Source organism: Protopterus annectens, chromosome 14.part0, assembly GCF_019279795.1.
Source record: "Protopterus annectens isolate FY-2018-M chromosome 14.part0, PAN1.0, whole genome shotgun sequence".
Taxonomy (NCBI): domain Eukaryota; kingdom Metazoa; phylum Chordata; order Ceratodontiformes; family Protopteridae; genus Protopterus; species Protopterus annectens.
Genome location: NC_056748.1, coordinates 375,452,631 through 375,468,211, shown reverse-complemented (window position 1 = coordinate 375,468,211; position 15,581 = coordinate 375,452,631). Strand labels below are relative to the sequence as shown.

Genomic DNA, 15,581 nt, shown 5'->3' with positions numbered 1-15,581 from the left:
ACATATACATATATATATATATATATATATATATATATATATATATATATATATATATATGGGTTCACTTCAGTTCACTGAACTTTCAATTCACTGACTTTCATTTCACTGACACCATTTCACTGAAACTTCATTTCACTGAAAGTTCATTTCACTGACAAGTATTATTACAAAGTAAATGGAATATGCCCCCTTCCCCACTGTAGTGCGACCCTGGAGTTAGAATATATAGTTAGGGAGGTGTGGGGGGCAGAGCCCCCCACATCGGGGGGTGTGGGGGGCGCAGCCCCCCACTTACTTTTCTTTTACTAAGCAAGATTATATTAAAACGTAAGAATATCATATGAAATGAAGTGGGGGGCTGCACCCCCCACACCCCCCATATACACACACACACACACACACACACACACATACACACACATATATACATACACACACACACACACACACACACACACACACATTTTTATATATATATATATAATATATAGGATGGAGCATTCCTCCATCCTACAGGCAGTGCTGGCACCAATTCTATCAATAATTGAAAATAATGACCTGAGCATAACTGCAGATCCAAGAACAGCAGGTGATGTCCAGAGCACGCAGTTGTCACCTCAAACTGGCAATTTAGGGAGAAAAGAAGGGGAGTCACATTTAATAAATGACATAATTAGTTAGAAAGTGCTTACTAAACAGGCAGTCTCTGACTTACTCGAAACAACTAAACTATTGAAGAAAATAATAAAACACAAATACAACTGAGCTGCAGACAGACAAAAAGCGAACTTTAATAAAACTCTAACTCCTCAGCATGTCTCTGATTTATCATGAATTTCTCACACTGACTGCAGTAATACTTTAAAAAGTGATCCTGATTTTTGAAGTAAAAATGGCTGAGAGCTATGCTGCCAAATCTGCCTGACAGTTTGCAGCGCAACTCTCAAATGTTTATGATTTTTGCCTGGTTATGTTGTGCGTTACTCCCTCCTAAAATGTTCAGTTCTTTTTCCTGATAAATCACTTAAGTGCACAGTCAATAATGGCAGCTATTAGTATGTTCATCATAAAAATGTGTTGATTTGAAACCTATTCTCTGTAATTTCTTTATGTGATTTAATATTAACCATTAAAAAAGTCTCTGATTTTGTGACTTTTTTACCTGTTATGTTTAGCTTTGCCCACGTTTCTTGAGCAAAGAATTGAGAGGTAAAAGTTAATAGCTGGCATATCATTGTGGCAACTGCCTACCCAACTCATTTCCATTACTAATGCAAAATATAAGCATTTACAAAAAAGTGAACTCAACAGGACATGCAGTAAATGTTATTCAACTGCTGAACACACTGAGAGCTAGGATAAAACCCTGCATGGTATACTATTTCCATTATCTCCCCAATGGCAAAGAGACAAATTAAGTCATTGGACTCTGACTCAAGTGATCACGGCAGACTAGCAGTTGGTAATGCTAAACAGTTTATCCCTGTCCTGCACTTGATGCACACTGGCCAATACAGTTCCTCTTTCACTTTCATTTTTCTCAGGCTAGATTAGGAACCATTAAGAGGTCACGGGCCATTACAGCTTGCACTGCACTAAAAGGTAACATACACACGTACAGTTAATGAAATACATACTGCTAAATGGTCAGAGATCTGACACAGACAGATGTAACTGCTTGAAAGACTGAGCTCTTTTTTTTTTCCAAAGTCTTAACCTAAAGTTCTCAGTTCAGTATAGAATGACACTGATACATTTTTAATGTTCAGTGAATAAAATTCATTTTTTCTGCTATAAATTCACATTAAAATGTGTGCTAAATGTTGATTTGTTCCTTGGAGTATATTTGTAATGACTATGCTGCAGACACATAGCTAATAGACAATCTCATGGACATGCCAATACAATAGTAAAGGAAGAAAGGAAGGATTTAAGAATTTAGTTCTTCTTTTGGCTTTTCCCAGTTAGGGATCACCACAGCGGATCACCTGTCTGCTCATGATTGGCAGTGGAGTTTTACGGTGTTGAGTTGCCAGCCGGTGCACAACCTTCCACAGAAGGCACATGCATGCACACACACTCACGCCTTGGGCCAATTTAGAGTGTAGAATCCACCTACAACATGTCTTTGGGATGTGGGCGGAAACCATAGCACCCGGAGGAAACCCACTCGACCACAGGGAGGACATGCAGACTCCGCACAGAAAGCACCCCAGCAGAGAATCGAACCAGAGAGCCTCTTGCTGTGAGGTGGCAACACTAACCGCAGCACCAAAGCAGCCACCCTGCAACACCGGATGTAAGAATTTACTGATGTCAGAAAAGATCAGAGGAAGTAATTAGGGGAGGGGATAGTGGATTATAGACAAAAAAGACCAGTTAGGAGCAGCTGTTGTTAAGTCATTTACTTACTCTGACTTTGAGACCTCAAGGACTTTAGCAAGCTAGGGCTGTTTGTCAGGAACTGCTTCTTCAAGTTCTTGCAAATTCATATTCATATTGGATGGCACAGTGTTTGCGTTGTCACCTCACAGCAAGAGGTTCTCTGGTTCGATACTCAGCTGGGGTGCCTTCTGTGCAGAGGTTGCATGTCCTCCCTATGTCTGTGGGGGCATCTGGAGCTTTTCTCCCCAGGTCGCTGCTGAAAATTGGCTTTGTTCCAAGTTGGACTTCCCGGTAAACAAATGTTAAAATAAATAAATAAATATATATTCATTATTTCAGTAATGCTGTCTAAGCACCTTAGCCTCTGCCACCTTTTCTTCTTTTGTCTTCTGTTTTTCACAGCATCAGTATCTTCTCTAGTGAATTATGTGGCTGAAGTACCTGAGCTGCAGTTTTACCATCAGACCTTCCAATGAACACTAATGGATTTATTTCCTGAAGTACTGACTAATTTGATTTTATTGCAGAACACAGAATATGTTAAAAGTTTTCTCCACTTCCACAGTTCAAAATAACTGATTTTCTGTAACACAGGCTTACTTATAGACCAAGTCTCAAAGACATATTTTATTACTAGGAAAACCGTAGGTTTAACTGAATAGACCTTTGCTGAGAATATGAGGTCCTTCCTATTTAAAATCTTAGCCAAATTTGCCATAGTTTTCCTTACAAATAGCAAACATCTTTTAATTTCATGGCTGCTATCACCATCTGCAGAGATCTTTGAGCCCAGGAAAATAAAACTGTCATGGTCTTTACTTCTTCACCATTAAAAGGACTAGATGACATAATGTTAGTTTTGATGTTGAAATGAGCAGTGGTTTAAAATACAGGACGGGGTACAACAAGTTTTTCTTAAACTGCTTAAATCCAATACAGAGTTTAATACAATAACAAGGTATCTTAAGGACATACTCCTAAGATGCAGTAGGTAATTAAAAGGAAAGTTAGGTCAGAAGAGGTTCTTGGGAAACCTACAATTGCATGACCCATGAGGCCAGTGGGAGGCATTAACCAGTGAAGTGCTACCTACTGTACACGAAAATGCATCAGTTAATATGTGGTTGTATGCCAATAGAAGGAATAGCAACACAAGAAATGTATCATGTCTCACAGAAGGAGAAGGATAGGAGTATACATACAAGAAAAGAAAAACAAAGAATAGATTAGCAAAGGGTGGTAGGTGGAAAAAGACAGCAACAGCCTATAATTGAGGCAAGTTAAACGGCATGATGAAGAGGGAACATCATAATGCTAACACTAAAAAAGAAAAAAATGCAAATGATGTTACTTCAAGAAGTTATTGTATAAAAAAGAAATAGATAAAAAGGTACTGGACAGATTTAATGGAAGAGTACTGCTTGCTAACATGGTTTACCCAGTTCAACAAAAAGACCCTCAGAAAATGACAGACTCCAGGACGCATCGAAAAGAAGACAGAGATACATAAGGAGGACACAGAAGAAAATAGGGTCAGACAGACATATATATATATATATATATATATATATATATATATATATATATATATATATATATAGGCAAAATACAAATAGGGTGCAGATTTCGGGAAGAAATAAATGATTTTAAATTTTACCATAATCCCAGACATGGACAAAGAATTTCGAGGGAAAGAATAAAACGTAATGTCCTCTGTCATGATGGAGCTATTCGTAGCAGAGAATATACTGAAGGTCTGGCACCCAGAAGTACAGGATTATATCTTTTCGCAGAAGGAAGATGCACAATTGTGCAAGGCAGACTTCTTTCTAACTATTAAAAACAGGGCAAAGAATGTCAATGAAATAGAGAGATTTAGGTTCATAGATTAGTACTAAGCTAACTGCCCTTGCGAGCCATTTTAAGCCTAGCCAATTATCCCTTGGGAGACTCAAACCCTGCACCTTGTGTTTGTAAGGCAAACACTTTAACCATTAGGCCACCCTCCTAACCTTCACTCTGATAAACCCTGCACGTTTGGTTTATAAGGCAAATACCTTAACCATTATGCCAATCGCCCACCCATAGTCGTGCTATTATAGATTGAAAGTGCTAGCAATTTAAAAGTCAAGACAGCAGCAAAAAGGGTCTTCAACCCATTTTTATATGGAGGTAGACAAGGAATTATCCAATCAATTCTAACACACCTTCAACAAAACCTTAGAAATGGGAAGTTACCAGGACTCTAAGGACACTGCTTATGAATGTGGCAAATTACATATTGAGTGACTTCCTTCATGCAGACAAATATACCTACAATGGTTTTAGCAACCAGACTGGAAGAACTAATGCACATCTCAATATCACATCCTACTTGCCAAACCTGTTCAATCTTATGTTAAGTTCCTATAATAAGACAGTAAAAAGAGGAACCAAAAGGCAAAAAAATGATTTTGTTCACTACACCTGAATACCTACATCTTCTGTTATCTAGCTAAAGTTCTTATTCTGACAAGATTTACCTGGCACCATAAAAGCTGTCAAAAGGTTTAAGTGCAAAGCATCACACTAAAAGTATTAATCCCTCCAGAGACCTATGTGCCTTGACCAAGAAAACTCCTGGTATCAGGCTGGCTCAGACAGAAACCAGTTCTACAGTCAAAGTCTATCAGCACAGCCACCCCACTTACATACAAGAGAAATGAAGCAAATGTTAAGATAAATCGGTTCTAATTTGTAAGAATATGGATTATTGGCAGGGATAAACAGCTACTCCATAATGCTACATACAACAAACTCTGCCCCACATATGTTTGCCTAGGTTGCCTTGAACAGTCGGATTTTATCCAGGCGTTCTCAGTACCTCTCACATTCCAAGATACGTCATGGGTGAAATGTCAGTTCTCCAAAATGCTCATAGTGTGTGCATGTTTGACTGTAATACACTAGCATCCAATCCCAGATTAGTTCTTATCTTATTCCTTTTGAGTGCTGGGAAAGGCTATGACCTCTTCTCAACCTTGATTTGGATAAAGTTTGTAATTGAAAAATTAAATGAATAAATGAAGTTCTAGACAGGGCTGTCTTCTTAGGTTAACAAGTGGGGAATTCTGAAATGAAGGTACAGTCTCTGCAAACCAATTCATTTTACTTATTATATGGCAGTGATTCCTCCGCAAACTATTTCTTGAGAAATTTTAAATTACCTGTCAATAGTAATTTATTCAGTCATACATAATTCATTACCAGCAGCATATAAACGTAAATCTGGTTTCCTCTCAGCCTTCAATTTTATTTATATTTGTTAACCAGGAGTGTCCGACTGGATTTAGGTCCATTTTCAGCGGAGGCCCGGGGAGAAATGCTCCACAGTTAAAATAAACAGACAGTAGTTACACTGGATTACATAGCGATTAACAATTTACATAGCAATTACTTACAACATATTTACAGATGAAGAACATAGTACATCAGTAGACAACTAGAATCTTTATCTGTAAAGTACATAACAGACGTTAACAAATGTTAAAATAAGAAGTTCCTGCTGTATAAGTACTAGGCTTATGAGCATCTGAGCTTGCTATAATCAAGGTAGTTAGTGGAGTGGAAAGAAAGTTAGTGGTTGGATGGGGTGGGTGATATTAGAGTGGGAGTTGCAAGGGCATAGCCAGCATGTTTTTAGGTGCGCTTTTAGTAAAGTTTTGAAGTGGGTGCATGATGGTATGGAGGTAATTGTGGGTGGGAGTGAGTTCCATAATTTGGCTATGGTGCAAGAGAATAGTGCTTCACCAGCAGAGTTATTGGCTTTAGTGATCTGCGAGTGAGTTTTGTTGCTGGATCTTAGTGGTCTGGTGGTGCGAGAGGGTTGGAGTAGATTCTGGAGGGATGGGACATTTAGTGGATGGTTTACTAGTTTGTGGGCGAGTGAGAGTTGATACCATTGAAGGAGGTGAGGGAGTTCAAGCCAGCCCAGTTCAGCAAGTGAGAGAGAGACAGTGGTGACTACGGTAGGATGCCCCCGTGGCTAATTTGGCAATTTTGTTGTAGCAGGTCTCCAGCTTGTTTAGATCGAATTGCCTTAGGTTGGTATATATTGGAGAGGCATAAAGTAGGGTGGAGATGAGGTGGGAATTTGCTATTGAAATCTTTGCTGCTTTGGTGAGAAGATGCTTATTTTTGTATAATGCTCCTAGTTTTTTGTGGACTTTTTTTATGGTCATGGATAGGTGAATGTCAAATTTTAGTTTATTGTCTATTTCCACTCCTAGCAATTTGGTGTGTTCAGTTGGGTATATAGTGGTGTTGTCTTTCGCTGCGATGTTAAAGTGAGAGTTGTTTTGAGTATGTTTGGTGGGTTGGAAGATGAGTAGTTTAGTTCTGTTTGGGTTGAGTATTAATTGGGCATCGGATAACCAAGTTTCAACAGAGGAAAAGGCTTCCTGTGTGACTTTTTGCATTTTGGGTAGGGACTGGGCTGAGCAGATGATGGTCGAGTCATCTGCGTATTGTATGAGTGTGCTATGTGGTGGCAGAGGCTAGATTATTTGTGAAAATAGAGAAGAGTAGGGGTCCAAGGATGGATCCTTGGGGAACCCCTATGAAGACAGGTAGTAGGGGAGATATGTCATTCTGCCATACAACGGATTGTTGGCGGTCAGACAGATAACTCTGAAACCAGTTGGTGACTGATTGTGAGAAGGATAGGTTATTGAGGACAGAGATAAGTTGTTTGTGTGGGACCATGTCAAATGCTTTAGATAGGTCTAGGAAAGTAGCAGAGGAGAGATAGCCATTGTTTTTAAGCTGAAGGATAGTGTTAGTAAAGGAGAGTAAGGCAGTGGTGGTGCTATGGTTTGGTCGGAAACCATGCTGAGTATTGGAAAGGAGGTTATCTGAGACCTGAGAGTGTATGCATCTCTCTAGTATTTTGGAGAGTGGAGAGAGAATAGCTATGGGGTGGTAACTGGTTAGTTCTGTGGAGGGTCCGCCTTTGTGGAGGGGAAGGGAATTATATGTGATACTTTCCACAGTGTGGGAATGTAACTTTCTGACAGAGATCGGTTAATCAAGATGGATACTGGGTAGGCCAGAGCATCAGCTGCAATTTGTAGGAATTCACTTGGGAGGTTGTCTGTTGCTAATTTGGTGGGTTTAAGTTTAGTTAAGAGTTTTTTTTAACTCTTTTTCAATAAGATAACAAAATACTGATTTTCTTTATCCTTTGTAAGTAAATTAGCAGTGCTCATCAGTTGGCATTGGATGGTGTTAAGCTTTGCTGCACTTTTGGTTACTTTATCCAAAATAAGCAAACAGTTTCCTTGGAAGTTTGCCACCTATTTTCCTTTTGCTGGAAGGTGTTGTGCTCATTAGTTGTGTGGGGTATGATGTGCCCAGGTTTGGTGTGCAATTTATGATACTGGTTTGCTTTGCAAGATGCCTGCACTTAGTTTTGACCTAGTTCATCATGGCACCAATTGGATCTGAATTTAATCAGCAGTGAAGAGTGGAAGGTTGTTGTCAGACATCAGTATGGAGCTCAGCCTGTTTATTACATTCCAACACCGATTGAGTATGGAGAAGTAATCTGAAGAAGAAGAAGAAACTGTTTTTATTCTAATTTGAATACGGATTTGTTCAAAGGTGGAAGAGTGAAATGCACATGCTGGGAGTTGATGGTGTTGAGGAAGTTCCTTTATTTACATAAGTATATGACTGTACTCATGGCTGCTTGAGTTTTGCATTTATATACTAATTGTTGTCAACCATATTTATGGGATATTGTTCTTTTTTTTAATCACAAGTGTATTTCTAAGTTTTTGCTCTGTGTCTTGCCAACCAAGAAAATACCCACAATCAGACTTGATTTTGTTCATGCCCTGGTGGTAAGGAAATGCTTCCGAATCTATCACGCAAGTCATCTGGGAGAGCTGTCATACAGACAGCCATGAGTGTGGCTTGTATGCTCATTGGCATTCCAGCAAATAAGGAACTTTGTAATATTAACCTAACCCCTTCCCTAAGCAGAGGGATGTAAATTGTGCATCATTGTTAGAGGCCACCCAACTGCAAGTGCATGCTATAATACAGATGTACAATGAAGGAGACTGCCAACTGGCCACTTTCTGAAATGCATGCATGCATGCATGCCCACCCTCTTTCTCCAAAGGGTTGCTAAAACTCATGGCCAACACCTCCCTCTAGAAAAGGCACTCTGTCTGCAGCTCCTCCAAGTGTTCATGTCAAATTCAGGACTCATGGGCCACAGTCAGGGCTTTATCCCTCTAAGCCATCAGCCTAGCTAATATTTTATTTTTTTTAAATGTTGATGATCCCAAGTATTTCCTCTTAAAGATTTATTTCATAAATGTAGTTATATTTAAGTGTTTAGATCCTGCAAATACAATGTACAGTTTCTTGTTTTGTAAAGTAATTGGGTCAAAAACACTGCAATGAATTGTAAATTGAAGTTCAAAAGCCCTGTAATCAATTTACCCATTTTCTTTGTACCTGATCCACTTTGATCATTTACAAATAATACCAAGTTGTTAAAGTGGGGCTACGTATTATGAAAACGTTATTACATGGTTAATATTGGAATCATTTCAAATTGTTATACTGCCCTTCATATCTCTTAATACAAGCTTCACATGACTGTAAGCATTTGCACATATTTCTTCAACGTGCTTACCAAAGAATAATTGGTCTTCAGTACCCCTACTTCTTGACAAGTTTCTTCCCTGTTGATATAAGTAGCATTCAAAATTATGCGTTCTGTTATACTTCCTCTTACAAAGACTCACGATAGTCAAGTAATTTTTTGACTAGCTCAAGCACCGAACTCATATAGATCCTTTTGCAAATTCAAAGGATAACCATTAGAAGTAACTGTAACCAGCTTAGCACCATCTGCATGCTTAACCATGATAACATCCAGAGATAATTTCTTAGGTAGTGATTGAAAATGAATGTGGCCAATATGCAGTCTTTTGACACTCCAGCATCCTAAGGTTTGGAATCCCACAGCACATTATTTAGCTTCTCACTCCATTTTCTACTAGTAAGCACATTATTCAGTTTTACTCTACAACTTCCATAAGAAAGACACTCTTTAATCCAGTCCATCAGATTATTGTCAAGACCAAAGCACTATAATGTACTTATAAGCACTCTATGGTTAACAACATCAGAAGGCATACAAAGGATGGCAAAGACAGCATCCATTTGTAGACCCCTCATCAATGGCCAAATAACCACAAAATACATTAAATGCATAGTAGATAAAAACATTGTATTAAAATCATATTGAAAACAAATATCTGAATGTCCCACTTTACTTAGGTAATTTCTCAGAACAGTTGCCACAACTTTCTACACCACTTCAAATAAGCTATTCAGGAAACTAACTAGCCTGTAATAGTTACAAAAAGGCTTCTGGTGCCAGATTCATTTTAAATCTGAGGGCATCCCCATTTCCAAGGCTATTAGCACTTTACCACCACAATGACAAAGGCTGACTCGATGTTAACAACGCTAAGGAGAGACTCGGTGCTTTAGGAGTTCATTTAACCCTGCCACCCTGTGTATGGAGGCTTTTGAAATCCTTCCAACGTCTTCATAGATGCACAGATAAACCTGGCTACAGAACTGTATCTTAGATGAATAGAACTCTCTGTATTTTTAAGACTAGGAATAATATTTATCTTTATAAACTTTTAAATCCATATTTTAGTATTCTAACTCACTTAAATACTTTTCTTTAAGGAGGATATACTGAGCACTTAGAGAAAACTATTTATCACTACATTACAAGATTGGATAGTCATACAGGACGTTTGTTCTCACCAGTTTCAAGCAGATACAGAAATAATAATTTCATCTACTTCAGTCTAGCACAATTCAGAAAATAAACTCAGTAATTTCCTTTGAGCTACAAATCTCATACGAGAATACAACAAAATTACTTGCATGACCTTATGATCAATATGACGGAAGACGGTGGGTTAAACTTTGGTATATGATCATTCAGATTTAATCATCAATTACATTCATAACAGTTTCTCTTTAAGTCTTGATCTATTTGCCAAGATTACCTACAAAACCATTAGTGTGGCACAAGAAATGCCTGACTATAGGTGTGATCTGCTGCTCTTTCAACAGTCTGAAAGCAGAACATGCCAGCATAGCTTCACCTCTGGAACATTCACTATTAAAATAGTTTGGATATTGACTGAAGTTATTCTGAATACCACAGACAATGGACTTCAAACTGGTCTCTTATGAGATTATGTTTTTGCTGCTGTAAATCACTTGACATCTTCATATCTCCCTGTCCAAGTTATGTTGTGATCTGATGTTGCTGACTTCTTCATGAGCTATCTAAAGGTTCAATATTACAAGTGAATGATGGCATGCCTACCTTGTCCTCATCTTACATTAATATTGTATGAGTCAATGGTCTCTGTTTAGTTTCATTCTCTTCGGTCTACACCAGATCTCTCCCAAATGATCAACCAAACCTCCATTTAATCTTACACGGTGATGAGCTAGAGGGTTATAAATCGAACTCATCTCACCACACTATTCTCAAACTCCTTCACAACAGTCATTATCGACATCAATATCCATTCTTCCACATAATTGTTCCACAAAGGCTTTACATTACTGGTCACAATGGGGAGGGGGGGGGGGGGCAAGGCTAAAAGACCTACTCACTGTAAAAAAAACAAACAAAAAAAAAAAAAACAGTAACAATCCCGGGTTCCTATTGCGAATTTGAACGTGAAAAACGCTGAATATCAGAAGGCTAAACTTGGTAGTTTGAAAGGTGAGAATGTCGAAACCGCGGAAACCCGAATTCTTTCCCAGGGAAAGAATTTGGTTGGCCATTTCTGCGGCTTCGACATTTTCGGACCAGGTCAAGGTAAGTGTACGAACGGGTAGTGACGGACTTTAGGGTTAGGGCACAGGTCAGGGATGCTGGTCAGGTAAGCGTGCAGTAGTGACGGACTTTAGGGTTAGGGCTGGGTTAAAGATAGTGCATAGATAGTGGTGTATGTTAGGTTTAGTGTAGGTTTTGAAGGTGTTTGGTGTGATTGTGTTGTGTGTGTTTTTCGAAACAACAAATTTTTTCCATGGGAAAAAATTTGCTGTTTTGAAGTTTCGATGTTATCTGAATTCGATCTTCCAAGTTCGAACTTATGGTGTTCGATATTTTGGAAGTTCGATTTCATGATATATACCCACAATCCCTTTTCATTTCAGTCTCCAAGACCTGGAATGACCTTCTAGCCTCTTAAATGCTGGGTTCTGATATACAAGATGAAGGTGTTTACATACCTCTCATCTGTCCAGATTTTCACAAAATCTCCAAATTTTTTTGTCTCACATTTTTGCTTGGTTCCTCATAAAATTTCTGGTTTTCAGGCAAATTACTCAAAATTGTAGGTATTCAATAATGACACATTTGAGTTTCAGACTTCATTTCCTTCAGAAAATCCATGCCAACACAAACCTTCTTATTTTAACATCTTTCTAAGTTTATAAGCCCAATATTTAACATCTGTCCCTATTTTGGGTCTTTGCCGCCTTGCCGAACCCCCCCCCAAAACCACATTACTTTAGGCTTTGTCCGGATTTCTTGCGCTAAGAAGTATAGAAGATGAGTATATTGTAACATTCATAGTTTACTAATATTACATGATTGGTGCCACGGTTAGCATTGTCACCCCACAGCCAAAGGTTCTCCCGTTCAATTCTCGACTAAAGCGCCTTCTCTGTAGACTCTCCTGCGGAGTGACATCTAAAGACACGCAGGTAGATGCGTGCGTGAATGGGTGTGCCTTAATTGAAGGCTGGGCGTCAAGCTGGCAACTCTGCAGCATAATAATCTACTGGCACTACTGCTAATCATTAGGGGACCAGAGTTCCGCTGTGGTGACCCCTAACCGGGAAAAGCCTTACCTATATTACAAGATTACTAGTACACAACTTTGTTACTTTTTCTGACTATATATACTTTAACGTCAAACGGTATGCAAGTTGTGTACTGCATACATTCACAGCTTAGAAACAAAGCAGCATACTTTCTTCTTTTCGGTCGAAGTTAATCAGTTCACTGCCATGCTTAATAAACATAAATTAACAAAGTAAATAATTCTTACAAACTTGCTGTTGTGTGCACAACCACATTACATGTGTAACAGTATCGTAGCAAATAAATGCCTGTACCTCTCAAGACTACCTCATTAACGAGGAATGTACCTCATTTGGGGTCTTAAAAAGTTCATGTTCCTCGAGGTTCCACATTGAAAGACACTGTCACACATTCAGTGTTAGGTATTTTTAACTGATATCCATGGTAAATAATAAAACCAGCATATTTTAACCATATTATAACCTCCCTAATTGAAGTGGTTAGTAAGCTATTAGTAAGTGTCCCACATTTTGCCCATTTGTTCCACATTATGAGGGCTAGTGTTCATTTCAGAGATGGAAGGTTGAGAGCTATGTGCCTGTCTGTAAGCATTCCCTCAGACTACCTCAAACAGTCGTTATTTCATGCAGGTAAACTGTACTTGTCTATATTTTCCTTTAAAGTACAGCATTTCGAATCAAAAGCCATACCTTTGTCAGTAACGGTCATACCTCTCAACCTACTTAGGGCAGGATATCTGGACAAAGCAATAAATAATGGGGGGACAAAGTCCCCAAAATAGGGACAACTTTTAAATATTACTGTTACAAACGTAAAACATCGATAGTGCATTAGCATGGATTTTCTGGGGGTATGAAGTCCGACTCTCAAATGTCATTTTTTTACTTCAATCCTCAATGATTTTCCAGAAAAAACACAATTTTATTGAGAAGCTGACCAAAAATATAAGGCAAAAATCTGGACATTCTGCGAAAAACTGTACAGTTTAAAGGTAAGGGTCACGGTTCTTTAACGCAGTAAAAGAACTGTTGGAAATGACAACAGTTTATACTGTTCCACTGATAAACTATATCATACTGCTCACATCATATCAAAATGAAAAGACAATCGAAATATTTGAGAGTAGTGACATTTACCCATGCTCTGCGTAGCTGGCGATAGTGCTACCTATTCGAACTAAGTCGTAAAAGAATACACATACCATATTAACATTGTCACGTTACGTACCGTCTAAAATTCTAAGGCATTGCCGTATTTCAAAACATTAGCCTCCGTGTTTCCGTCTAAGCAGCTGCAATGCGCAGTGAATGGAACGGCATTACGTCACGGCGGGAAAAACAAATCTCGTCCGTCTATTTATTGAAGATACTTTGATGTGGAGCTTGAACTCCTGATAGGTGGGGAAGTCTTGATTTTCTGGTATTAAAGCTGTAGAATAGTTTGAGTGTTAGATTTGCCTTGTTCAGGGCACAACACAATTTTGTAATCAGCTTTTTTATAGTTTTAACAATTGTATTTATATGTTCCTTGAAATTAAAGGTTAGAATAACTTATCCCCGTGAAGTTGAATTTCTTCTTTTCTGTGCATATATTGTAAATATGTTAAATCAATACACATTTTCTTAAAAAAATAACATCCCATTTAGATATTTTTTTGTATTTATTTCCTTTATTTATATTTGAGTTTTCTAAGGTAGTAGACTATAAGAGTAAAACGATTGTGTGTGTGTGTAACGTAATAGTTAAGGTCTTCACTTCATAGACACAACGTACAGGGTGTGATTCTGGCCTCAGGATAATGGCTGGGCTTAAAATGACCCTTTAGGGCAGTTAGCCTAGTATGAACCTATGTTTGTGATGTTAAAACGTAGAAACATAGGTTGAAACTTCTTAACTCTTTCGTATACTTGCCTTATTAACCTGAACTCCTGTCTAGCATCCAGTAAAAAAAAACAAAAAAAAAAACATGGTTTATTTGCTGGTTAAACAATGTTTATAAATGGCTAATTCCTAAACTTGATCTGTAAATGCCAATGCATGCTATTACTTTCCATGTGCTTTTCAATTTCTATGCATGTTACAATGTATTAAAAGATCTAATAGCGTAATTGTTTAACTCTACTTTATGATTCTACTGTTTTCTACTTGTGTAACCTATATATAACTGTGGAGTTTTTCTCCCAGGGCCTCCACTGAAAACGGGCTCAACTTGACCTAGTGGACTTCCTCGGTCATCAGACTGCAAATATATAAATAAATGTTGTGTAGTTCATATCTCTTATGCTAAGCCATCTGGAGAGTTTAACAAGATCAGTTTGGAGTGCATTGCATAAGGCCCTTACATCTCAGCATGTAGTAATATTTTGCATATTGTGTTATAGTGTAGTTCATAGGTTCATACTAGGCTATCTGCCCTAGGGCATTTATAAGCCTAGCCAGAATGTGTTTGGCTTTCGCCACCCATTTTAAATTTATTTTGCTATGCCCTTTTTCGAGGTTAGTATACTGTGCCTCTGTCTAACAGTGACACAGAAGTGATACCCGGGGTAAACCTACGATCTCCCATCCACTCATCAATATTCCTCTTGAAGAGAGTCAATGAGGGACTCTGCCTAACCTGGACTGGGATTTTATTCCAGAGTGAAGGGAGCCTCTGGGTTATGAATCTGTCCCTCCAGCATGTCCTATTTATTTCAGTGCTGAGGTTCAAGTCTCTTGAGCGTGTAGCTCGATGGGATTTGGATTTTCTGAGGTGCAGCATGTCCATTAATTCCGGGTTGGACATGGCTTTATACGTCAGGCACAGATCGCCTCTGAACAGGCGGTATGCCACTGAGTAGAGCTGGAGTTTCTTTAACCGGGCAGCATATGGCATCTGTTTGAGTCCTTTGATCCTCTTGGTGAGGTACGTTTGGGGTCTTTCCAGTTGCTGCAGTTGTCTGGTAAGGTACATCCCAAAAGGGGCATTGTACTCAATTATGGGCCTGATGAGGGATGAGTAAAGAGGCACGATGACGTCCCCTGATCTAGATGTGAATCCCTTCATGATTAGGTGGGCTATATAAAATGTTTTTCTAACCGTTTTGGCCACGTGGTTGTCAAATGAGAGATTGCTATCAACTTGGGTCCCCAGGTCCCTAATTACTTCTTCTGTACTTAATGGATTGCCACCTATGTGGTAATTTGTGGGCACTTTGTTTTTGCCAAAGGGGATGACTATACACTTTTTGGCATTTAGCTTGAGGCCATGGCTCTGGCA

At 38.7% G+C, this 15,581-nt stretch overlaps 1 protein-coding gene across 5 annotated transcripts in view; it reads right to left on the bottom strand.

The window, feature by feature from the left end:
- STN1 (STN1 subunit of CST complex) overlaps positions 1–13,660 on the bottom strand; it is a 978,195-nt gene extending 964,535 nt beyond the window's left edge. For 2 of the 5 annotated variants that reach the window (XM_044056104.1, XM_044056103.1), the window contains exon 1: positions 13,550–13,660. The gene's annotated coding sequence lies outside the window, so the exon portion shown is untranslated. The other 3 variants (XM_044056107.1, XM_044056105.1, XM_044056106.1) reach the window with 3 other exon arrangements.
- Between the last annotated feature and the right edge of the window lie 1,921 nt (positions 13,661–15,581).